Source organism: Prenolepis imparis, unplaced genomic scaffold (genome assembly GCF_030444845.1).
Source record: "Prenolepis imparis isolate NDT839.2.m4 unplaced genomic scaffold, iyPreImpa1.0 SCAF_3, whole genome shotgun sequence".
NCBI classification, from domain to species: Eukaryota; Metazoa; Arthropoda; class Insecta; order Hymenoptera; family Formicidae; genus Prenolepis; species Prenolepis imparis.
The window spans coordinates 17,214,530-17,241,381 of NW_028141161.1; the positions used below are offsets into that span (position 1 = coordinate 17,214,530).

At 36.9% G+C, this 26,852-nt stretch overlaps 1 protein-coding gene and 1 long non-coding RNA gene across 5 annotated transcripts in view; one reads left to right on the plus strand and one right to left on the minus strand.

Annotated features, from left to right (window-relative positions):
- Atg16 (Autophagy-related 16) overlaps window positions 1-26,852 on the minus strand; it is a 397,081-nt gene that overhangs the window by 31,443 nt on the left and 338,786 nt on the right. The gene's annotated exons all lie outside the window — the stretch shown is intronic.
- The window catches only part of LOC145933543 (uncharacterized), an 82,700-nt gene that overhangs the window by 9,404 nt on the left and 46,444 nt on the right, over window positions 1-26,852 (plus strand). The window contains exon 3 of the long non-coding RNA XR_014424886.1: window positions 24,782-24,841. This is a non-coding gene — a long non-coding RNA (uncharacterized LOC145933543). The remainder of the gene's footprint in view (window positions 1-24,781; window positions 24,842-26,852) is intronic.

The following is a 26,852-nucleotide window of genomic DNA, read 5'->3' on the forward strand; positions in this document are numbered from 1 at the left end:
GTTTTGAATAATTTTGACTAATTTTGAATATTATACACGTTTTTAATTCGGAGAACAAAATATTTAAAGACTTTCTTTTTCTTTTATATAATTTATAAAATCTTAACATTTATATATACTTGCTAATGTGTGAAAATGTTTAACAATAATATATATTAATAAATAACGTACATAGAGATATTACTTTGTGTTTTTGTCATAGTTACATATTTTTAATGCAATATTTCAACTTTCAAAAATATTTAGATATATTTTACGAGATTATTTTTATTTTGTTTTAAAATATATAAACATTTTAATATATATTTGAACGTGCTTGCGTAAAATAAATATTAAAATCAATTATTCGCTTTGTGGTATTTATTCTACACACACACACACACACACACACACACCAAATTTCTCATCACGAATTTGCTCAGGTATAAACTATTTTGTTTAAATACAATTTAGAAGCATCGGAGTCATTGACACTTTGCAACTTAAGTCGTGAACTTTAAACAGGGACTTGTTAGATCGAGCACCGGCTTTCATAAGTTGATTTTCTCTCTTCTATTTTCGAGTTTAACTCTGCTCCGAGCATTCGACGTGTTCGAAATGAGAAATGAATGTAGCTGCAAGGGGCGGAAACAGATCGACAGAATAAAGTGTGCGTTTCTAGCGGAATAGTACGTCATCATCCTTTAACGGGGTAACAAGAAAAGAGTTCGATTTCATTATTACCCTCATATTGAGTTGGACAAGAAAATTCGATTGGTGCCGCAAAGTTCCTTTTATATTCCCAATATTCGCTGATGAAAATTCTGTGTGTATGCGCAAACGCTATATAAAATCAAAAATTACATCAGCAGAGGCTTATGCGCAGCCGCATACAACTGTCGCATTTTATGTATAATACAAATATTACAGCTGAAAATATTGGCAGATAGCCGGTAGATATTTGTGTTGTCGTTGACATGATGTCAGCGACAGTTATTCCATTCCTATTTCGACGTCTACGCGAACAAACGTTAAACCCGTACGTTGACATCCATGGCGGCGCATTTTATGAGCAATTTTTTTTCGATCGCGAGCTGCCGTCGATATTCTAGGGTTCTCTTGCTCGAATTTTTTGAAAACGATATACGTTCGATGGTTGTATTTTTTTCACAGCGCACAATCCTGGAAACGTATATAAACTTTTATTTTAAAAACAATTTTTTTATCCTCTCTGCTCGTGCAGCAAAATGAACATTCTTTCTTCTTTAATAGTACCCTAATCGTAGTGGTTATAGCTACGCATTATTATAATAATGAACAAAAAATATCGAAAATAAAGAATATTCGTAATAGCATAAAATTAATTACGTATATTATTTTAAAATTAACGTATCCTGTATTATATTACATATGTATCGTATCTCGCTTTAATAGCGCAAATCGTTAATGAAATTTTAAGTATGATATACAGTTCTCATGCCCGAAGATTTAATGACCTCATGAAGATTTAATGATCAAAAAATTCAAAAATGGGTAACACAAGCTAATTTCAATGCGTTTTACGAGTTAATAAATTACTTGAGGACGTTTGATGTGCCTTTGTTGTTTCGATGTCGACGCAATGGACTCGCGCGAGCGAATTATCTAGGCGTTGTAATGAAATTATGAAGTGATATATGTAGCACTTATACGATTATGTAAACACGTTGTGTTAAAAACGCCGGTATTGATGGGCCGACGTTTACATATCAATCAAGCTGTGTATGACAGACCCGTCACGAGCGGTGATTTAATGACTGCCAGCGCCTTTGGCTCGCGCGCGACGTCGTTAAATGAAATTTTGAAGTTATCTCATATATACCCTCCGTTCGTCCTTTCCTTCTTCCGTCGCGTCGTCGTTTAATGGTGAAGAATTCAAGCGTGACGTCGACAAGGGGCGTGGGGAAGCGACTCGAGGGCTCTTTCCGTGTAAGAGAGGAGAACCGTTAAAAAGAAGAGTTCGCCAATTTTAAGGTGCGCGGTGCCAGGAGCTAGCACGCTCTTGAAAAATGTCCTAATGTAAATTAATGGTCCGGAAGTTTAGCTGAAAAGGCTATAAACGTGAAAGAAACACAGGTAGGAGTGAGACCTTCCTGCCCCTAGTTTTATACACAAGCGGCGGAAAAACTTTACTCTTTTGCGCAAAGATGTCGGAGGAAAAGACCACCAACGAAAGTACACTATAATGTAAGATCTCGAGAATTTTACCTAAAGTGCAATGACGAGTCTACATTTCTTCACGCGTTAAACGTTAAACAATTGAATGGACTTTGCTTTCAATCACCTTGTCTTGATAAGAATGAAAATTTTGATAAAATAGAATATCCAAAATTATGAATATTCTATTATATGGAAACTGAATATGTGACATTAGTAATGCATCAAGAACTTTAGAATACTTATGACGTTATAAAAATGATATATATGAGAGAGATTTTTAATTTCAACGTTGTCAAAAAAGATTCCCCTCTTTTCTGAAATTCTTCTTTATTTTTAGATAAAATTCTATTATTAAATTCGAATAAATGCCACTTTTCGGAAGTTTAATCTTATTCTACACTATATTATAAAGTTCGGTTATCTTAATATACAAATTTACTTTCAAGATTTTTATGATATACACACAACTTTTTACGAGTGAACTTCTGAGGAAGCGGTGCAATTTATTGTATACTTCTAGCACACTCGTAATCTTTTACAACTGTGCCCTTTTCTTGCTCTCTTTGTGCATTAAATATAAACTTCTTCAATATTTTTTAATTTTTAAACTCTTATATTATGTGTAACCAAATCGCGGAAAAATATAAATTTTAGTTTATGAAATGAGAATTGACATTGTTTTTGTTTTTTTATTTTGTGGCTGTTAATAGAAAATAATTATTCTCTCAAGTTTCATGTAATCATACAACATTTAAATACATTAATAATGTAATTTCTTCAATTAAAATTTCATGGAAAATAAATGAGGAAAATTATTAAATAAACATTTCAGTTCAAAAGAATTAGAGCATCAGTTCAAAAATATAATTTAAAATAAAAAATTTTCATATAAGAATAAAAAAGCAATATTTTACATTAAAATTTTAATTAAAGTAACTTTGATTTGTAATTTGTAATATTAAAAATTGAGATTTCATCATGCGTGAATCGTAAAATGTGAACATATTTTAAAATTCATAATCAATACAGAAATCTATATTTTTTTACGATTGTACTTGAGAAAAAGGTCTAACTTATTTGGAAAACTTATTTGGAAATTTAATAATTTTGATTAATAACTCAGTAACTCTGCTTTATACGCGAACATAAATAATTCGAATCACAAACGCAAAACGTGAAGCATACAGCCAGAGGCACAGTTGAAAATTTATTAACGTGAATATTCATCATAATCCAGTGATCTCGCATACGATTTATATGTTTTTGACAAAGTTTGAGCAATCGTAACAAATCCGGCGAAAGATGAACTTGTCCAATCATATATTTGCGATAATGCACAATACATAATATATGTACATATAACGTTCAACGCGTGGCACACAAATATATATTTATCATATAATAATATTATCATGCAACATAACATCCGAAGTAGCCACATCAAAGAAGGAGCAATAGAGTGCTTCAGGAGCGTCAAACGCGAGCGAGGAAGCTCTAACAATCTGCGTGCAATGCGGCTTACGGTAGCGTTTCCAAGAGTTCTCTGCCATCGTGCATAAACTCGAAAGATGTCAAACGACGTCAATTCTCTCAGATATTAAATGTTGAGCGTCCGTAAAGCTGACTAGTTAAATGGCGTTTGTTAGAAAAAAAAATTTATTGAAGAAAAATCATAGAAAAAAAGCTTAATAATTCTTAAAATATATCTAGAGTGACATCGATTTTTTTTTAAGTGACAGAAAATAAATGACTTTTCGCAAAAATTGAAAAACGGAAAAAAAGGTCCACTCTAATTTTTATTCACATAGGATTGACTTCAAACTCGCTAAAAAATCTGCGCTTAAAAAAACTTTAGATAAGTTTATATAGTCATTATTTTTTAAAGAGTTTATGATTTTATGTAGGTAATTTTGTCGATACATAAGTCAAAGCATCAGAAACGCACCGAATTACATCCATTATTGCCGCGGAGATCTTTATTTTATATCTGCGTAGTAAGAATCATCCTGAGAAAATGCACACCGCGAAGTTTGTAGAATCTACGGATATTTTACGATGCGTTGTTCGGGTTCCAGTACCGGTGAGGTACATACATACACTCGGTGGTGTGTGTATGTACACTCGGTCTGCATCTTTCTATGCAATAAAAGCATAAATTTCTTCATAGAGTCCTTGTGTTCCATCGAGAGCGAACAGTAATGCAGTCAGCGGAAAAAAAAGAAACAGCAACGAGATGGAGGGATCTCTCAAGTTATACAGGGCTTCAATTAAAGTCGGTAAAAAGAACGACGGTGGGGGGGAGAAGGAAAAGCTGGTAACCTTCTTTAAAGGCAACTAGGGATCTATGTTTTATGACTGCTGTACTCTCGCACTATTTTTTAAGCTTACGATTCGCCACCGAAAACGCTTTCAAGGATAATCGAGTGCTCGAATATGCGCCATCCTTATTGACTATTCCCAGTGGTGATGCTTTTGCTGCCTTGAATATGATATACTTGCTAATCTCACGCTTGATCTCTATTGCTGCTCGTTAATTTCAGTAACATAGTTATTACCGAGAGGCGCTGTGCCCGCTATGTAAAAACTTCTAAGAGTCTAAATGAAGATGAAGTATACATATTCTTGTGTAATTATGATGAATATCTCTTTCAAGAAATTCATGCAAAAAATATGTGTTAGCTGGGAAAATTATTATATAATGTCAGATTTTTGCAGTAGCATTTAAGTAAAAGCATATCTACGCAAAAAGTAATATAATAAATATATTTTAAAATCATATACACACATACATACAACATATATATAAAAACCCATGCTGTAAGCAAGCAATTTCTCACGACAGTATTTAATATAATAAACATTCTCGTGATCGGAAGTTATATATTTCTCACTATATAATATCCCTTAGAAAAATAATTCTCAAAAAATAAGTACTAGTATATGTATTTCTCATAAATCAACACCAGCTCACTTACTGTCGCCTGTGGCGCAACTCATGATCCGGTCAGACACTTTATCTCTTAGTATCTCGTAGCACCAGCTTTTCTGTGGTAAAGATTGACTAGATAAATATATATGATAATATAGATGAAATATAAAAAAGAAAACTTACGAAAGTTTCTTCTACATTATTTCATTTTAATATATGTACTTCATATTGTATACATAAAACAAAATTTTAAATGGTCAACATTGATACTTTAATAAATAGAAATATTTAAAATTGTTATTCCTCCGCCCTTTGTGTTACATATCAGTTTTAAATATTTTTGACTCTATATGCTTTATTTTTTGATTCTCTAAAAAGCTCTTAAAAATATCTATTATTTCTAATTTAATAGGAAAAATTGACAGATATTGAAAATATTTCTTATGGCAGTAACAAATATAAGGCGTACATAACAGTTTTTGAATTTTGAAAAAATAAAGCAAATCAAAGCAGAGGAAAAAGCTATCTGCCTCCAGCCTCCATTCCCGAGCGATGCAGTTGTTTCATTCAAGCGTTCGCACTTGAATTCATGCATACGCTTCGATGCATTTTGTAGTGGTTCGAAAAGGGAAAGCGTCAGTTACGCGACACCGGGATACGAGATAATTCGTCTGTGAGTACGAAAAGGTTAATTTAATGGCAAATTTAAAATAAAAAAAAACTAACAATAAGATAGAAGAATAATTATATAAATTCGTTATTGATAAATCCTTTTTATTTTATAGTAAAAAATATTTTTTATATTAAATACACAACATGCGCATAATATCTCTTTTAATTAATAAAAGATAGAATTATAATAAAATATTGTCACATCATCACTTTTTTACTGACATAATCTAATAAATAAGCTCCCATTACACAATGCGTTACATTGGACGAAGCCAACAAATAAATATCATTGTTAAATCAACTGACGTACATTATATTTAAATTATTATCTAACAAAGATCGATGCTTGATATCTCATACAATAATGCCATTGCTTTTATAATTGTATTGGTTAATAGATCAATGAGAATCCTTCTAATTCAATTGACCATTCAAATTTATGTCGCGTAGTGAAATCTTACAATGAAATAGTATATTATTGCGACCGCATTTCACAATATAATTTTAATGCAGTCATGCACTATGTCTTATTGTCTATATAGCAAATTGAATTGATTAAATATTCGTCGATTTTCATATTTTGCAACTAATTGATTAGTTTTAAAGAAGAACGACATTTTTGCGTAAAGTGTCACCTATCATGGCGCTAATGCAAATATTAACGTTCAGGTCACATTTCCTGCTTGCATTTTATGCAGATGTTTGCAAATGTCATACTCCCCTTCAGTACAGTGCTGTTCAATTTCGCAGCGATCTTGCGATTTATGTAACAATATTGCATCCTATTTATACTAGTGTAAACAAGCATTATACAAGCCAGGCTTCGTAATATCGTAATAGTTAAGGCGCATGCACTTGGCGGCTACTATGTGTCCCCGAAGAAACATGTTAAACTCACATATGAAAACACACAACACATCGCGGTGGAGTTAAGCAAATCAGGAGTTGTCCCCTTCCTAGCAAACATTTACCGATACCTTCGCGGAAAGCGTCTCGCATGGCGGGACATGAGAAACTTATATGCCTTCCTCTAAGCACTGTTTACACATTGTAGAATGCTTGCACGCGAGTCGAGCACATCAGCTATATAGCGTTCTTATCGTTCTTCACTGCCACTTCGTTAGTACAGGCTCGCGCTGGCGCGTGTGTTTCCGTGAAGCAAAGTATGCCCTCGTCTTATCGTCGTACCATAATTACATCCATCCGTGACGACGATTCTGATTTGCAGTGGACGACCTTGCCAGTTCGATAGCAAAAACTGGAAAATCATCCCGTCTACCGATTGCAGAAATGCATAGCATGCACGACGCAATCGGTGATATTCTGCATGAATTAGTAGAAAAGCACGCGGAATCTAGGTGATCGGTACATTGGTATACTGGTACAAGAAATTGCGAATTTATTAAGATTTTCGCGTTAAACGCACTCTTTGTGAGTTTCGATATGATTTATTTCATTGTGAATAAACAGAGATATAATCGCGCAGATACATGTAATCGAATGAGCTTAATTTATAGGGATATTTTAAAAAATAAAATAAATTGCGCGTGTGATTCGTCGTATTTTTTTTTTTTTTTCAGAAATGAAAGAGAATAGGTACAGTGTTATTTTGAATTCGTTATACATGCTATTAATTAATACTCGATGTTAAACAAAAAACACAGTATAAGAATAAGAGACATTTTGCAAGAGTAAAAGTAACATATACTTATTTGTTACATAGCAAATATGATACACTTGATATATACCAATTAATATCTACGCACACATGTTACCGGACGTGTATTTGCACATTTAGGTAGTACGAGAAAATACGATGCGATGCTCATCATGATTTAATGCGAACCGGGCACGCCAAGTTTTTGCACCGCAACTTGGTGTTACTAGTCGTGCACGCGCAAATCCTGCAACTGCAATTGCGGCTGAACTAGTAACAGCACTTAGCCATGTGTATCTGACTAGCTGAATAAATTTCATATGCTGCTTTCGGGCGATATTATTCGTTGTACTTTTTTTCAGAATACGAGAGAGAATAGGTATACGGTATTATTTCGAACTCGTTACATCATATATGCGCTATATACATATATAATATATCTTAGATAAACGCTCGCGAATAGAAATATTATCGCACAAAGTTTCATTGCCGTTACTCGGCAGCTTCCGAAGTTGAAATTAGACCTTTTTACAATGTTTAACAACGGTACGGCACGGCGATCTGATGAGATGGCGATTCTTTTCGCGATGTAATTATAGACAGGCGGCGAAGAATAATTTTCGACGCGAAATATCAGCACGAAACGTCGAAGGGTCAAAGCCGAAGTCCAATTAACCCTGGCCGCGCCGCTTGTGTTAGCTCTATTCGATTTCTACATGTATAAATGCCGTTAGTCTGTTAAACGCAGGTTCTGAATATGTATTTATATCCCCCGGCTATATATGCGCGCGCGCGCGCGAGGAAACGGAAGGTACGTTACTCGGGATCGTAACTACATAGACTGGAATTTTAGACTTCCGGATCGTCTTTTATCGCGGAAGTCCGTCGATGCTTGAACAGTACTTTGACCTTGGGTCCGCTAGGCAACGTGCTAGAAACTGTATCGGCGTGCATTCCTGACCTGCGCGAAAGAATTCGGAGTTATGCCGTAGAGATTGATCATAATCTTGTACGTATATGAACGCAACGTGTTGTACATATTGAATATTAATGGACCTATCGGATTCTAATAGCTGGATGTTTAAGAGAATGCACATAACATTACCCACGATATGTTAATAATTCATAATACCCAGGTACGCATTGCGCGATGTTTTATATCATTGTATTTTCTTACGTCGCGCTGTATACATTACACGTTAATGTAAACCACTTTAGTGCTGTCATACAGTAACGACAGGAGGAATGATGAATTGATAAGAGCGCGCGGGTTATACCGCAGCTTTACAGTGATTGCCGGCAAAACTTGTCCCGAATGACTAGCTCACGATACATAATAACCATTTTATCGTAATAGATGTAAATCGATTATGCTTCTTCCTAACATTCTAACCAGAAAATTGCGTGACGGTGTCATTAATCAAATTAGTCACCTTAGTATGCTCAACTGCTCAAAAAACACCCATGTCCGTTGTTGCAATTACCTTTCAACGTGATCACGTTACTCCGACTTTTATAATTCTATAATATGAAGTTTGCGTTAATATGTTATTAACGTAAGATAAAAATCAGACAATATTCAGTGATAAAATGTGTGCAATAAAAATAAAATGTAAATAATATACAAAACCTAATTAGTGAGTTCAAGGGTGTGAAAATTCTCAAGTGTCCTATAAAAGATATCATTTCCTGTGATGTTATTCAGTTTTAATTTGCTCTTTAGGATCGTTAAACTAGTATTATTCCAGCATATCTATAGTTATAATTAAAAAAAAAACATTTATTTACTTTGATCTGTATTTTAAAATTTTGTGAAATGTTATGCGATTTTATTCTCTACTACAGGAAGTTTTATATATACATCAACCTTGAAATCAAATGTTGCTTGAAAAGCGGTTATGCAAATTTTTTGTGTGTTGATACAAACCAATATATGCACTCACGAAACGAAAAAGATGAAGTTCGTACGCTGCTACGCGACATAACACAAAAGCACTTGAGGACTTTTATCGAAAAATATTTGAACGTGATCCAAGTGTTCAACCACTCTCGGCTTCGTCTTTATCTAGGACAGCCTATAGTCAATCTATGTATGTTTTCAAAGCTCCATCGTTGAAAAGACGGAAAAGACCGTTTCCTATCGTCGTTCTTTCGCACTGCCTCTTTTCTCTTTTACCTATGTATGCATGCATGCATCCGTGAGAAAACACGTGGACCACACAAACTTGTCGAATTCGTAATTCTCGTGGTTATAAGCGCTTGCAAAGATTTATCGGCAATATATGTACATAAAGTGCGGAATTTCTCTAAGAGCAAGAACAACATTACGCGAGTAACGACGAAAATGAAATACCGCGTTTGCGTGCGCGATTCGATTAATCACGGATTCACATAAGCGCCATTTACAGGAATTGGCGGACCATGATGTTATACGATAATTGACAGATCGTAATTCAATTCCAGCTCGCTACCGTACGATCACTTTCGCGAAACGAGTTTTCCCTGCTGTATCCCGTGATGGTGCGCGAGAAACGTTCACCAGTACTTCAGCACTTGACCAGCTTCACGATATAATGAGTTTAGGCGAAAGAATACGACGAGTTTTCGTAGCAGATCAACGTATGTGAATGGAGAATTGAAATGTGTTCAAATATACCCATATATGTTTGTCTTTGGAAAAAAATAAAATACCTAAAAAATAGCTTCTAGAATATTATAGAAAATATTTTATATAAATAATTTTGACATGATATGTATGTATGTATAGAGATTATGCACTTTGACGATAAAATTTCATACACACAATATCTTAAAGCCGCGGTTTTACAATGCAGAGGAAGATGACTTGAAAATGAGTACAGATAAGTACAAGTTACTAGCGAGACTATTTCATCTTCGCATCCGCGTACAAAGTGCACATATGTTGATTTGCACGAGAATGTTTTAAACTGTAGATATTAATTTTGAATTCAATTTAAATGAAATCTTTGTAGATGTTTCTGTATAATATATATTTCACAAAAAATAATTTTACACATTTCAACGACTGCTATCGTCATTACGTAACATATATTAGATTGTGTTACACAATGATAAATAACGGCGTACGATGTGAGTGATCGCGGGATGTAGAAAGGAAGCGACCGTCGGAAGATTAAATGTTCCGAGCCTGTTTTCCATGTAACCTATTTGTGTCCGCTAGTAACATCTACATGTAACGCTTCGGGCTAATCTGCGCGGGGATTGGACAGGATTGGGTTTGAACCTAAATCAACAATGCATTATTCTCAGCGACGGAAGAGTCCGCCGCGATTTATACCGTTTCACGCACGAAGGGGGCATAACGTTCTGAATTTACGCAAGATTAAGTTCTATATTACTCTGCTACCGCAATTATGCGGATATAATACTACGCGTATATTCAATGTGTCACGATGAATCGGATCTCTAATCTCCGTAATGACATAAACATTTATAATTGTAGATACGGGGGCTCGTTTCGCGGCCTCGGGGCAGTAAAGCCGAGAATATGATCACGCCTGCACGATCTGCGAGCAAGTACAGCCCGGGACTAGTCTTGCGTGCGCTTACGTCACCGAACCCCGCAGGGTTCATGTACAAAGGCACTAACAATACAGTTACGCAAAAAAAGTTTTTAGTACATCTTCTATATTAAAAATGATGAGATGTATTTCTGATCTTATTTCCGATATAAACGATCTTCTATCCGTTCTCTCTTCATAAAAGTTCGTCTCATTTCTTTTCTTTATAAAACTATCCTACTTTCCTCGCGGTGTTCTCGTGATAGTACCGAAATAAATACCGTTGAGTTGAATTACTAGTTTCGAAGATAAAAAGAAACCACATGGCATCAGAGCTGACTTGCCGTTTCAAATCCTCGATGAAGAAATTCTTTTCTCTTGCAAAAAAAGAACATAAATTAATATTTCAGTAAAAACCGGCCAACAAGACGAAATTTGAAATTTTCTTACAGACAATCTTTGTGACTGCTGCGGCAAATGAAACTATAATGATGCGCGAAATACTGTGTATATAATGAAAAATTAACTTTGATAAAAAATATATAATTTCAAAATTTTTCAATATATAATGCACATTACTAAATATTTTTAATACATGTTAAAAAATATCAATGTCGATATAAATAACAATATAATCTCGAAGCTAATTAGGCACGAATAATTACAACGGCGCATTTATCATTTCAGCGACATATTCTGATAATGATAAATTTTTATTAAACATGTAGCATGTTTGAACGCACATATATCTTGAAGAAAATTACCTTTTCTGCTATCAATTCAAGTCGACTAATGATAAATTGACGGAGAAGGGCTATAATTGAAGAGCTCGGTGCAGAAATAGCTCAAGTCTGTCATTGTTGCATATAAAATTAGATACCTCTGTGTATTGTTGAAAATTCATGTGTCTCTGCGCAGTAATGATTCAGGACCATATTACTTCCTTTATCTATCAGTCTTGGTCAGAGAGACTAGTCCACGCGGACGAGTCAACGAACACATTGTTAGACCAGCATGTAGAGAAATAGATTAAGTACAATACAAGGCTAAAAAAAGATTCACATTTTCAGTTACGTAACACAAAATGCTCCGCTTCGATTATTATGATTATTACGATCCGCTTCGATCGTTAATTGCATCTTGCAAACATGTTGCAAGATTAATCGAGAATGATTAAGTTCAAGCGCATTTTCCTCAAACGAATCGTCATGAGAGCTTGGTCTAGGGAGCTTCTACCTCGAAGCGCCTTGTATTAATACCGGGAAATGGCATAATTTAAGAGAATAACACCGCTCGGCGGTTAATTAAGTGCGAGCGATGTAAAAGAGAGCACATTAAGAGAGCCCGAGCCCTATTCTCTCGTCGGTTATATTTTACGGGCGCAATAAAAGTCGTGCAGTCCGCACCAATAAAGGCAACACATTCTTCCCTTTATTTGTCCGATACGTCGGTTAACAAAGCATGATCCGCTGTAACGATAATAATCAATCGTACGGTCGAGGAATCTAACAGCGCGCAACGAAATAATTCGACGAACGCGGAACCAATTAAGAGCAAGTAATACGGCAGTGCATTAGAGACGCCGGCGCCACTTCGCGTAGCATTAAGCACCCACGACCCGCCTCGCAGCACGAATCAAATGCACTGAATCAGCGGAAATGCCGGGCACATCAATGTACCCAGGGGGGAAGAGAGATTCCATAGCACATCCTCGACACCTCCTCGCGTATCGGGAGGAGAGGAAGCGAGCGAGCGCCGCGGGGCACCATATCGAAGGCGTCTGATGCGAAATTACGTGCTTCTATCGCTGATATTCTTCCTAATTATTGGATCGGCGACTATCAGAGACGGCCGATATGACAGACGAAGGAAGGTCTTAGGCGCTCGCGAACGATACGCGCTCTCGGGTACGCCGGAAGGATGCTGGGGCAAATACAGGACGACGGACGGAGGCCAGAGAGAGCCTAGCGGAGAGATGCTAGGTAAAACTCTAGGCAGCGGTTATTTAGCAGGAGATAGTGGAGTCTATCTGTGCGAACGCGCTCGCCGGCGCGGCATCATGCTCACTTCGCAAGGGCGGCGAGGAGGAAGAGGAATTGAACTAGGAAGACACGGTGAAGCAGGAGGCGAAGGGCAGGAAGAAGCGGATGACCGAGAAGGAGGATCAGGGAGAGAGAGAGGAAAGGGGTGAAGGAGGAGAAGGAAAGACTCTCCGGCTGCCAGGCGCTTCACTCGAGGCGCGTATATACAACGTGAGCGCCCACAGGCCGACGTAGCTGCGGTGGAACACACCGCGAAAGCAACACCAACTCAACGGGTGAACGGTAGGCAGAGAGGGGTTTTCTCTACGTACCTCTTACGTATATATCTACGTACGTACGCAGGTAACATAGCTAGTACGTAGGTACGTATACGTACGTGCAGTCCGCGCTCGATGTCGGGGGGAGGTTCATTGACCGCTGTGTGACTCTCGTCTATCTCTCCCTCTCATTTGCCCTCTCGTTGTGCCTCTATCTCTTTCCCTCCTCCTTCCCTCCCTGCCTCCTTCTCATCGCTTCTACCTTATAACGCTACGTGTATCTCGTTCCGTCTCTTACGGCTCCTTTCCCCCCGTCTTACCCCTTCCGCCGCTTCTCCACGGCCTTGGCGATTCAATGCCCGCACCAGATAACTCCCCATCCAGATAATAGATTATTTCATACGTGTAACTAGTCGTTGGTAGTAGCGGAGGCCCCCCGGTACCCCTCGCCCGGTACTCTCCCCCTATTCGCCGTCAGCGCATCACTCGCCTTCTCTACCATTTCGCTCCGTCTCGCTCCGTCAGCGGGCTTCTCGCACGAAGTGCAACCATGTCCGTATGCCACATTATCCTGCCGGTTATACATACGACGTTACTCGGAATGATCCTCTTATCGGGCGTGTATATATGCGTAGGTATATATACACACGTACATGCGTATTCGCGCGAGAGGGAGAAGATGCGGCGCGAACGCCCTTGAGGATTCGTAAGTCCGCGCGAGTTCGAGGTCGTTGCATTTTAGAGCTGCCTCTCTCGCAAAACCGGTGGCTGCGGCGCGATGAAATTGGCGAACGCGCCGCGCGCGATGGACGATACACGTCGGCATGATTTTCAGAATGATTTTACTTTCCGATCGAAAAAAAGCGGAGCGGAGAACGCACGTGAATCGCCGCTCTCCCGAGAGATTTTCAGGCTGGTATTACGCTTTTAACGGGGTTGTAAATTAGTCACCAACAGGGTAACTCGCTGAATTCACTGAATCGAATCGAATACGCGAGTTTTTTACACTCGACGAAACGGCCGTTATCATTATAAATATTAAGCAGTTAGAAAAGTGCTGTAGATACTAAATGATGAATTGAATTTCGTTTCCAATTATTGGAGCAATTTTTTCCCCATTTTAATATTACACGCCGTTATGATTATAATTAAAAACTGTTAAATCTAAATACTCATATAAAAAATGTAGAATTTATTTTTATTCAGAATTAATTTTTAATCGAAAACAATTTTTTAACGCTCCATAAAACAGGAGTTTTTATGCGCTATCGAGTTTTCTCTAAAATTAGTATAAAGTAGTAAAAATTATATTAGTAGAAATGATATATCGACATAAATAACTACCTCTACTTGGGGAAGTATAAATTCTATCGTTGCACGCAGAATATATATATTCTATAAATTTGTATGCAAAACTTGTTATTTCTTATATAATAGAAACTAAAATATTTTCTGAGACATAATTTTAGCAGCAAGTAATTCTTCATGCGTTAAGTCTTAATTTTCCGCACGGATATTTTTCTCCTGCGTTAGTGTGCTAACTCTCTATGCCATATCCTTATGAACAAATTAAAAAATGGTAGTAGAATCGATATATTGTGTTACGATACATAAAATTAAACACGTCTCATAAGCATTTTATCAAGCATTTTATATTGGTTGATGCAATTGATTATATTGATTTATGTAATATTTTTTACAGAAAGGTAAAGAAACAAATCGGAAACATATTAATTACATATTACATATTAAAATCGAGCGTGTAATTTTTATATAAAATAAGATTTGTATAATTAATATGAATAACAATTGCGTGTTGATCAAAAAGAATTTTTTGATATATCTTTAACAGATTCTAACAAAATTATTGACCTATTGCGACAACCAATATCATATATACAAGTGCAATAACGGAAACAGATGTCAATCATCCATAGCATTACGTAATCGAAAGCGTCGACGTTGCCTCTAACGGAAAAATCGTGGAATATTGAGAAATAAAATTTTCTCTTCGACTATATATTTATGTGAAATGTGTGATCCGTTTAACACAGATCAACTTTGGACAAAACCTAGTTCGTCGCGTTTGACAAGTCTATACTTCAACAGACCAATTAGAATTCCATCGGCAAATGCTTTCGATCCCTTTCACCTTCTCGGCACATAATTAGTGACCGGACATCGTTGTTGCGAGGCAGTTCTCGCGCGGAAATCGCGAACCAGAGGCGTGATCGCCCGCGGGGAAAAACGTGGCAACGCGGAAAAGCACCCGCACGATGAGGAAGTTCTATGTACACCGACCTTAATGCAAATTCACTCGTGTGGCGAACCTTCTTCTCGTATTCTCGTCTCCTACCTCTGAACTGGTGACTCGACCAGAAGTCACACGACGAAACTGATCGCGGGAACCAGAATTGAACGCAATTGAACGAGACCGGAATCGTGTCAGGCTTCTTTTGCTTTTCCTTTCGCTGCCGATTCTCGTGTTTCCGAGAGAATCCTATTTATATGCGTATGTATACTCCAGATATGTTCGTTCATACTTTTGACGGTATGGATGTTGGTAGAATGTGCAGTGATATCGCGATGTCGTTGGAGTTAAATAAAAGAAATAAATAGAAATTCTGCTTTTGCATTTTTAGGGAACCCTCGCAGAAAATTATCGCTTAAAATTGAGCAAGGAAATTAATAGTTATAAATATAACATAGCATGTATAATTTTAATAAATATCAATGACACACATGCACACCACATAAATATATCTATTTGATTAAAATGATAATATATGATAATATGTTGGAGATAACATATCTGAAACTAATGAACATGATAATCGTAACTTTTACATGTATATACTTCGTTCTTGTTTTATTTTTTAAAGTGCCGATCACACTCGCATATATCAAGCCGTATCAATATACATATAGTTATAGCAAGGAGATGCTTTCCATACTTGTATATAAGTTTCGCATCTCGTCTGCACGAGGTGTTATATATGCCACGTCGTCGATTAAATAAGTTATAGACTGCAAATGGGAAGTATCGGATGTTAATAAACGCAATTATCTCTGAGCGCGCTTGTTTCTCTCGTTTCTGATTCTACGATGTGTACGTGCGAATTATACAACAAATCAAACGGCGAAACAAATTATATATCGTATCACACCAGATGAAAGTGGACTCGAACCAGTTTTTTAATGGTCGAGTTGCAGACTGTTCTCCCGGTAACTTTACATTCATGGAATGGGATCATGGGGTCCCTATCCTCTCCCTCCCCCCGTAAGTTTCGCATTTCGTGACCGAAAAATAACTTTGGATCGGTCAATGCTCGACTATGTCAGCAGTTTTACACCATACTTTTGTGCCCGCATATACCGCCTCCCTTAATGGTGGGATTCTTTACGAGCGAAGTGTGAGCTGACTGCTCTGCAAGTATTCCCAAGTTAGTAATGCGCTCGCAGATATAAACCGGAAAATCTTATCGCGCATTGGCTACTAATTGGATTGCGTAAAGCGACTATATCTCGCACTTTAATTAGACTCTTGCATTTGAATACTAATATAATGACATATTGTACCGAATAATTATTTATAAAAGCAAGTAATAATTTGTACATCTCGCGAAATTTCGACGATTTTTTACAGTAAACAATTTATAAAACACAAACAGATTTTTAATTAAGTAATTATGTTATAATAGGTAGCGTCAATCGTAAAGTGTTTTACTTAATAATAATGTTTCATAATTCATGTTTAAAATATTCTTTGATTGTTCATAGGTGAAAACAAAATTTCTTTCGCTCGAATTCGTTTTTTAATTAACTAATTATATTTAGCTAATTAAAGAAAAAAAATTAATGAAAGAAAATAGCAAAATGATGCAACAAACTGTTATCGTAAACGGAAACAAAATTTCGCGTTGTTAAACGGTAAATTTTGATATTGAATATCATATCGAATGAATATAAGAAGTATTTTCCTGTCGCTAAGTACCGTTTAAGTCTCGTCTATACTCACTCTATACAGATGTTCGCATTTAGTTATCGGGGACTGTTATCTTTGCCGCTCTTTTCCTCAGACGTAACGCCTGTGTACTCGTATCTTATGTAACTAAGTTTAAATACATATGAAAAGCTTTCAATCCCATTTAATTCGATATACTTTGGATGGATTATAACTTTTAAGCGATTTTGTTAAAACAACAACTATACCGTGCAAAAATATCGATTGCACGAAGCACATAAATTCTATATATGATGTCGCGAATAAAATATGTCATGTTGCGTGCGCGAACAAGAAACATTTTCATCCGAATCTCGCATTATTATTTTCCGTTTGAATTGATTTGGTGACACTTAGGCGCGATTTTCTTGTCAAATGTTTCATTCAGAATGATCGCGCGAAAAGCGAACCGAAGAAAGATTTAAATTTGAAGTCAGACAATTGGAGAGAGACAGAGACAACGGTACCCTATATAGGTATATCCTGTATAAAAGGAAGAGTATGTTCTCGTTTACAATTCCACTTTGGTTTGCGCTTCGAGATAGAAAGCACAGTATATGGATTCTTTTGATCGAGAATACGTCTGTTTTGCAACACGGATCGCAACGAGGTGCAAACCGTTTCCGATCGAAGAAACGTTAAAAAGAGATACATACGTGAAAGAGGGAAAAACTGAAACGATATTTGCATTCGATATATCGTCGAGCGAGTATGCAGGAAGCGAATGATAATTGCATAGAATAAATATATATACATAATATACATTGTGTGCATATATATATATATATATACCGATAAAAAATGTGTTTTTATATAAATATCGTAATATTGTATATGCATAGTCGCAAACATATTTGCATGTGATGTGTGGAAATGAAAAATATTTACTGAAAAAAAAAAACAACGAAATATAACACATATGTTAATTTACATTATGTATAAATTCGCACACATATTTTTTTCCCGCATTCTTCAACGTTTCCTGGATCTCACAGACGGTGCGGGTGCGGTCGCACGTTTTTGCACGGAAGTTTTCGCTCGTCTAGAGAGATGTACAGAGGCATCACGCGTCCATGTTCATTCGCACTTATATTAGCCGCGGAGCTGTTTAAGTCTTTTACTTATATTCTTCCGATGCGATCGCAATGGAATGTCGGTAGACGTGTAGCCAAATGTCCATTCCAATGTCTAGACACGGCTGTGGATAACTGTTCCGCATCATTTTAGAATGGACGCGACGGCCTTTACGGCCGCGATGCATTTCCCTTCCCCTCCCTTCCACCCTTCTGGTTGGTATGCGTCGCCCCGCTATCGAATAAGAAATTGTCCGTGTAACAATTCGGTAACCCGAATGGGGGTCAATAGTGTAACCGTGACTCGACGCGTGCCGTTATGCCTCTTCTTGGCTTCTTACGTCAATCTCGCTACCGCTTTCGTCCACGAAAACCAGTCGCTGCCTTTAAGAGCCGGTCGTGTGTGTATCGTATGTATTCGACGCCCGTGACTAATGACCGAAAGGCACGAGCCTTCGACGACTGGACTTTCAGCTTTTTTTTTTTCAATTGACTTTGCGTCATATATGGTGAATGTACCGCAAAATAGTGATTTTGTTGACGATAACTCGATTCGGCTTATTGCGAATCTTGCCAATCAAATTTACATTACACACGCACGCACACATTTATATTTTTATATATAAGTATATTCAATAAATATATTACGATTGATGTGATTCAATGTAATATACAAGTGTCATGAATTGCCGCGTGAAGAGCTTGAAAAAATTTTTAATAGTTTATTAGATATTCTTTTTGAAGTAATAGATCTCCTTGTGCTAAATATTTCTTGTAATATACGAAGGATAAATTCGAATAAATTGTATAGGATACTTTGGTAATATTTACATACGCCAAATAGAAAGTAAAATTCGTTTCTAAGAAAAAAATGAGAATTTATTTCATTAAATGCTTCAAAGGCACTTTATCAACCGACTCATTATAGTGTTAATGAATGAAATCATGATATTAACTATGCTTATATATAGTGCATCCTTGAGAAGAATGTGGACGCATAAAGATATAGATTTACATCTACGTACTTCAAAGCACATTGACTTGCACTGAAACCACACAGTGCGGTAATGAGCAGCGCTCTAATATTGTAATAACCGCGCAACTTCAATAAACCTACACTCTTCTGCTTCGCTAAGATCCTCGCGCTCGCAATTAGATGGTTATCACAATAATGATGGAATTTTGACATAGTGCTTAACATTGGAATTTTCAGCGCCGATGGCGCTCGATACCATATCGAGTGAATCGCACGATCGGGAAAAAAGAAAAGAAAGCCGTGAGACAGGAACAAGGCGAAAATATGAAATTTACATTGAATGTGGACATGAGTTATTTATATCCGCGAATAATCGCAAGGTATCAACAAAAATTGTTACGTTGTTACCAACGGCGCTAAAGTTACAAGCCGTTACAAATTAGCAACTTGTACCGCGAGGCACTTACATAACTCGGAAACACGTTCACAGGTTTATTAGAGTCTCGGCTGCGAATGCGTTAGTAATGATCGCGACATTTCCGATAATTGAACGATTAATTCTCCTATCCAGATAATCTCCTAGACTCTTGCAAAGAATACATTACATTTCCAAATTTAACTCCAAAAGAAGACAATCCTCACCCCTCAGCAAACAAATACATATTTAAATTTACTTATTATTTTTTATTTACTTCAACTGATTTCTTCAACTGATTTCTTCAACTGATTTCTATGTGACAAAATATGTAGAGAAAAAGGATAATATATTTTTAGAAGCTTTTTCATTATATTTATTTTTTCTAACAATCGGTCTTTATTCCAAGCATTTTATCTTAATTCTCCAAAACGGCATCTTGGCATTAGATGATTAAGGAAAAACGGAAGCTCAACAATATCGTATGTGTAACGGCGCATCGGATCGTAATAAAGATCTGACAGAACTGGCTGTAACACTACGCGGCGCAGCGGATGCGAGTTTGAATTTCTAATATCCATCCTCAGCTTACGGCGCGCGGTTGCTCTCTTCCGCAAAGGTACGAAAAGAATAAAGGGGTTAGGGCCGTAGAGAGCCGTGTGCACCAGCTACCATGCATCAGGCTGTCTTTTCTGGGAACGTACGAGTATATATATATACACGCGGGCATAATTTGTTTCGATGCGATGGGCGAGTTGAGCGAGGACGTGGGCGATCTCGAAACGGACCTCGAAGCGACACGCCGCGATGCAGGCGATATTGGCCGCCGTCGATGAGCTGCGGCGCGAGTTCTCCCTCGTGGAACCTGCCAGGCCGTCGATCGGCCAGGAAATGTGTTCGTCGGAGAAATTGATTTGTCATTACCCCGCCTATAAAGCAAAGCGATTACGCGTCGTGAATGTTGCGCCCGGTATTTATACGGTGTTATAAGTGCGCATCTCTGAAAGATTTTGAGAGTCGTGTCCTCAGGCGTGCATACCTTATGCGCGCCGCAGAAAAAAAGGGGGAAAGAGGAAAGAGGAGAGGATACGTATATATACGTGTGCTCGCGTGCACAAGTCGTGCTTTCGCGCGTCTTCTCCATCTACCAACACGCGGGGCAAGTAGTGCGTCTACGAAGCACGTGATAAATCGATGCCATTGAAGCTTGATGCGGGAACGGAATAAGAATGTACCACGGGGCTCAGATTATCCTCGAAGATTCCTTTCACGAGGAGGTAGGACTTTCTCCCTCTCTCTCTCTCTATCTCTCTCCTCGCTCCCAGGAAAACGCACTTGAAGAGGAGAGAAGTAGGGTTTCCCCGGGATTATTGCGCGCGCGGAAGGTTCATTATACTCCAACACGTTCGCTACTCCGCCCGCACTCGGGCCGCGAGCCTTACGTAAATCCCTGTACCATCTCGCATTCATCGCGTGCGTGTCACCAGGAAGACGAAGGGAAATTTATTTCGTGCGCGCTGGCATAAAGTTTTCGCGATGACAATGCGCGAGAGAGTGCGGCACGACGTCGCGTCGCGCGCGCGTAGGAAGCAGATAGTAGACTAAAAACATGCCTCAGATAGAATTGATAGACAACGCTAGAAATTAAGTCTTCCCATTCCTTTCCTTGGGAACGAGGTTTTGTCGCGCGGCCTTGTTCTTGCGTAAGGGTGACACGCTTTAGTCGCGCTCCCGGTGGGAAATTTTATTAAGCCGCTTTCGCAACTTGCTGCGTTTCTTTCGCGAAAGACCCGGAGCTCATTATTCGAGTTTGTATACACGCGAATAGTCGCGACACTAGCTTCCAAACCGGAACTTTCAGACGCATCAGTCTCTCTACAACTAACCAAGCTTCACTGCGACACGCGAACATTAATCCTCCTTGATTCCTAACGAGCTTGGTAAGTTGCAGGAAATAAAGGATAGGTCTCTTCAAGGTCCCGCCACGGTATAGATGACGATAAGCGGCGCAAAAATATCGCGCATAACTCGATAATGAAGCGTCGGCGGAAAAATATTCGCGTCGCGTCGTATACGTTTAATACATGCATTTATTCTATTTTCTCCTTAAACGCGTTACATTCTATAGATGTAACGTCCCCTCTATGCGCTTCCGGCGCATGTTCTTGATGCTTAGATAAATCTGACGACACATCGGAGGATAAGATCTTGGTCGCGACGGCAGGGGAGAGTCGCCGGGGAAACTATGCGAATTTTTGCCTGACGCGTCTTGGATGTCCGCCTCCTCTTTTTTCTATCTCGGTAAAGCTTATCACCGGGGACACGGTGTTTGCTGGCACCGGAACTGATGAGGTCTTTAGCTGCCGCTCTCGGTTGATGGATGGAGGGGTTTATGCTGCGCCTGTAAACCTTCCCTTTCATAAAGATCCATAAGCAGGATTACAAACAGACTCAATTAGGCCGCAACACCTCACGAGACAGAGCGAGGCCGCGAGAAAGCCTCTAAGCGATTACTTTCTTTACTGCCGGCGCGCCGGAATATCACTTTTTGTTCGGAAGTGACGGAAGCCGGAGAAAGAAAAGAAGAGGGAAAGAATATGAGAACGAGAGCGAAAGAAAACGAAAGGGAGTGGAGTGGGAAAAGCTTTTTGTGTTCCTGATGTCTCGTTGTAGCGAAGATTAAGAGAGGGACGAGAAAGAGAAAGAGAAAGGGAGAAAGAGAGAGGATAGAGAGAGGTCTCCTGACGGAAAGTTGGCTGAAAATGGACGATCACAACTTGCATTTATAAGTTGCAACGTAACACGGCCATTAATCGCTTTTCACCTGTCATAAAGTTACTGGCTACCGAGACGAGGTAATTTATCGAGAACGCCAGTAAACGTGTAATTACTCATAAACAGCAGCTTTGTGACGAGCTACGAAGGCGAGGCGTTCACGGCGTGAGGCGTGAGGCACGTACGTTCGCACGTTTGACAGGCATCAAAAACCTATCCGGACGTGTGCGAACCGAACGATCATTTGAGCAAGCCGATTAATCGATAACGGACAGGAATTACTTTGCAAATGCAGCGGCGAGTGTATTACGTGGCCGGAACGCGATCGGAACCTTACGTCTACTCCACTCACTGACGCCATCAAAATATACACACACAGAGCGGATGAGAGCTACTTTACAATCAAATGTCCAAGGACAACGGTTACACGGTTTATCTCGTGCGTTTATATATGTATAAACGGATAAACACTTTCTTCCGATGAAAACCTGGCATAACATAATTTGCATCGAAGCTATTAAAATCTAAATACATCAGTAATATCTCTTGTTTTATCGGTATTAATTTGACATTTAATTAATATTTATCAATCTATAAGGATTTGCAAATAAAATACATAAAATAACGTATATGTTTTAGTTCGTCTATTACGTGTGAAATTCATTTAATAAACTTGACATAAATAGTAAACAGCCTCTGAATGGTAGATTTGTTAACAAATAAATTTTTTTCAATTATACATTTAATGAAAAGAATTTGTGATAATGTTTTCCATTTCTCTCTCTCTCTTTCTCGCTCTCTCTTTTTCTCTTTTTTACATAATATTTTTATACCCCAAGAGAGAGAGAGAGAGAGAGAGAGGAGATTTTTCATAAATTTAAAAATATTTTAAAAATATCTTTTTAATTAAACATGAGACATCAGAGAAAGGATAAAATGTCGCTTATTCCTGGCAACTTTTTTAGTATTTAAATTTGTATTTTATTTCCTACAAAACACACATATAAAAATGTTACATTTTACATGCTATTTGTGAAGTTTGCGCATTTGCAATCCTGCGTGAAAATACGAGAAAAAGGGAATAAAATCGGTACGACACTGCTTGCAAATATCCAAAAGCTCTCTAATACCGCAAACTTCCTGATTCCGTGGCTTTGATCAATTACACACGTAAAACACGCTATGTCCCTTCCCTGCGTAAACACGACCATCCAGCATACGTCAAAAACGCCCGTACAAAAACGGAGACCCTGCAGGGGCATTGCAACGAATCAATATTGTGTCCGAGCGTCCGAGCGTCACAATGGAATCGACAAGTACACATAGTCTGACGATTCGCTATGTATCAGCAGACTGATGAAACAGGGAGATTGACAGTTAGATGAAATTTAATGATTTTATAAACCTTTTGAGAGGGACCTCGTTAACAAATGTTGTTTTTCGATGAAACGAATGATTAACGGTTGAGAATCCTACTTGCATTTCGAACAAAACAGGCAATGGAGAGATGTTTAAAATTTAAATTTAAAATTAAACATGGAACGCAAAAGGTGAAAAGAGATTGAGAATAAATTTTTTTATATATAGCTTGTATATTTTACAGAATATATATGAAGATCGAATTAATTTACGAAAAAAATTTTTTAAAAATCAATAGAATCAATGAATCAAGAAATGAAAATTTTACAATCGATGGTATAAAATTTACAAACATTTTTCCAGTCAATATGTAAAAGATTATTAAAAAGGCAGATCTTAAATTATAATTAATCAAGTTATCGATAAATACTTGTGTTACCGAATTATAATGGTAGATCTGAACTGAAATAATTAAATTATCAAATTCAACTTTTATTTTCTTGACAATATAATAATGTAAAGCACAATTATTTTAAGAAATTTTATTTATTTATTTATTCATTCAAAAGAGCATAAGGTATATTTGATGAAATAAAGAGAAGAATTTTTTTGCATTTTAACAATTCTTAGGAGTAAAGTATATAAACGTTTTGCAAATTGAAAGATTTAAATATAGATAGCACTTATGATACTGATAACTGATAAGCGATCATGGTGCGTTAATGGTACGTTGCTACATGCACTTTCTGACATCTCGTTACATCTACTATCGCTTCTTCCCTCTAGTTAATCGTATTACATGTCATTGATTTTTCTTATATATATAAAAGTGCATTGTTCTGTCAACTACGCATGTTCGTTTTGGATAGCACTTTTAGAGCAAAGATTTATTTTTTGTTACAGAATAGTCTATCTACGGAGCAAGCATGGAAGCTATCACAACGATTACGCGGCATAGTTAAGGTAAGAAATTCTAAAAGTATACGTTATATATGTATTTCTCCGATTGATATAAGTAATTAATTCGCAATCGCGCAAAAAACTTTTATCCTGAACCTTTTGCGCGTTTGACATTTTTTATGAGACGCGATGATTAAATATATCATCGGTACTTTGCGCCAGAATATTCAGCAAAAGTAACCTACTTTTGTTATGATTCGCGCAAATGCAATAATCACAAGTCATTAAGTCAAACTATAATTGCAGCGCATTATTCTGCGTATTATTGCATCTCAAAGAATTAATTTCTTAACGACGTGCTTCATATATAGAATCAGTTCTTGGAAAAGTTAGGAAAATTATTTTAATATTACATTATATGATACTTATCACAGGATACTTGATGATCCAAAAGCAGGACGAATATCGCGTCTGTCAGTAGTTTAATATCCTATTTGGGTTATCCGAAATATAGGTAGAGATACATATTGCATTTACATATACTCTTATAAATTTTACTTTGTCAGTTATACCTATATATATGCATTCAATAAAAAGGTCATACGTCATTTTTATAAAACTTATAAAATGCAAAGTATGTAAAAATTAGATTTTATTTGATAATATAACTACTTCGGTTTAAATATATTATTCATCGATAACGCAATCGACAACTTAATTAAATACAATTTAAGATCTGCCCTTTTAATGATCTTTTGCATGTTGATTAGAAAAATATTCGTTAATTTTCAGCCGCCGATTGTAAAATTTTTATAAAACAATATTGTTTAATAGCATTCGTTATTCGATATTGCATATTATTTGCATGACAAAATTGGCGTAACCAAATACAAAGAGATAACATTTTATACGATGTACTCAATATTTGGTAAACATAAACTGACAATACGAGAAAGATATAACAATAAATTAATTAAATAAAATTTTTAAATAAATAGAGAAAATTTTACTACATATATAAAAAAAAATTTTTTTTACATTGTGTGATGTTGAAATATTAACTTACGAGATATTCATACAAAATAATAGAAGATAATGTTAGTATAAAACATATAACAATATGCAATAGTGTCGTATTTTATTTTGATGATGCTAAGAGTGTCTTTATATAGCCTAACATTCGTCATTGTTTCATCATTATATTTATTTTATAAAGAAGGAATATATTTACGGCATCCTGTTATAATGCGGTAATTTGTTATTTATACCTGCTATTAGGATGTGTCATTATCTCTAAAGACAAATTCTTTGCCCTGTCATTTTAAAGTTTCCTAGTAATTTCTTTCAACTTCCTTTCAACTTTTTAACTGTTTGTAGTCAACAGTAATATGATACGAGCTTAGTATTACGTCTATTAGCTTAGCATTACTATAATGCTTAGAGTGAGTATAATTCAGTGGTAAAAAAAATAGAATGCTGATAGCCGCATCAAAACGCAACTATTAAATGCAAGAGCAAGGGAACGCAAAGAACAACATTAACGAGCTTTATCTTAAGCCATAAAACAAAAGTTGTTAATGTAAATTTGTTAAGCTCTCCGAAGAGTCCACAAATTTCTGAACAAATATTTTTGATATAGATTGGCTATATTTCCAGGAGAAAAATTAGTTATCAATAATTGTTTGTTAAAAAATAATTTATATGTGGAAAAATACAATGCACAAAAAACACACACAAAAATGCATGGTTTAATTTAAAATTTATAAATCATTACAATTGTACCATTAATCGATCTAAAGTCTCACATATTATCTCATAGCATGAGGATAAGCTTCTACTATTTGCAGTGACAAAACTCTGGTTCTATGATCCGGAACGTTCTCGGAATATCTAAATAATTAGAGAGAGAGAGAGAGACGGGAGCAACAAAATGTATTATAATAAAGCAAATCGTTGTCATTTACTTATCCGTGTTAAGGCCTCTCCACACCCATAAGAAGTAATAGCAGGCGTCGCGTATCAGCTAATTTAAGTTTGCTGGATATTTTATGCTGATTAGAAACGTGAGATATAA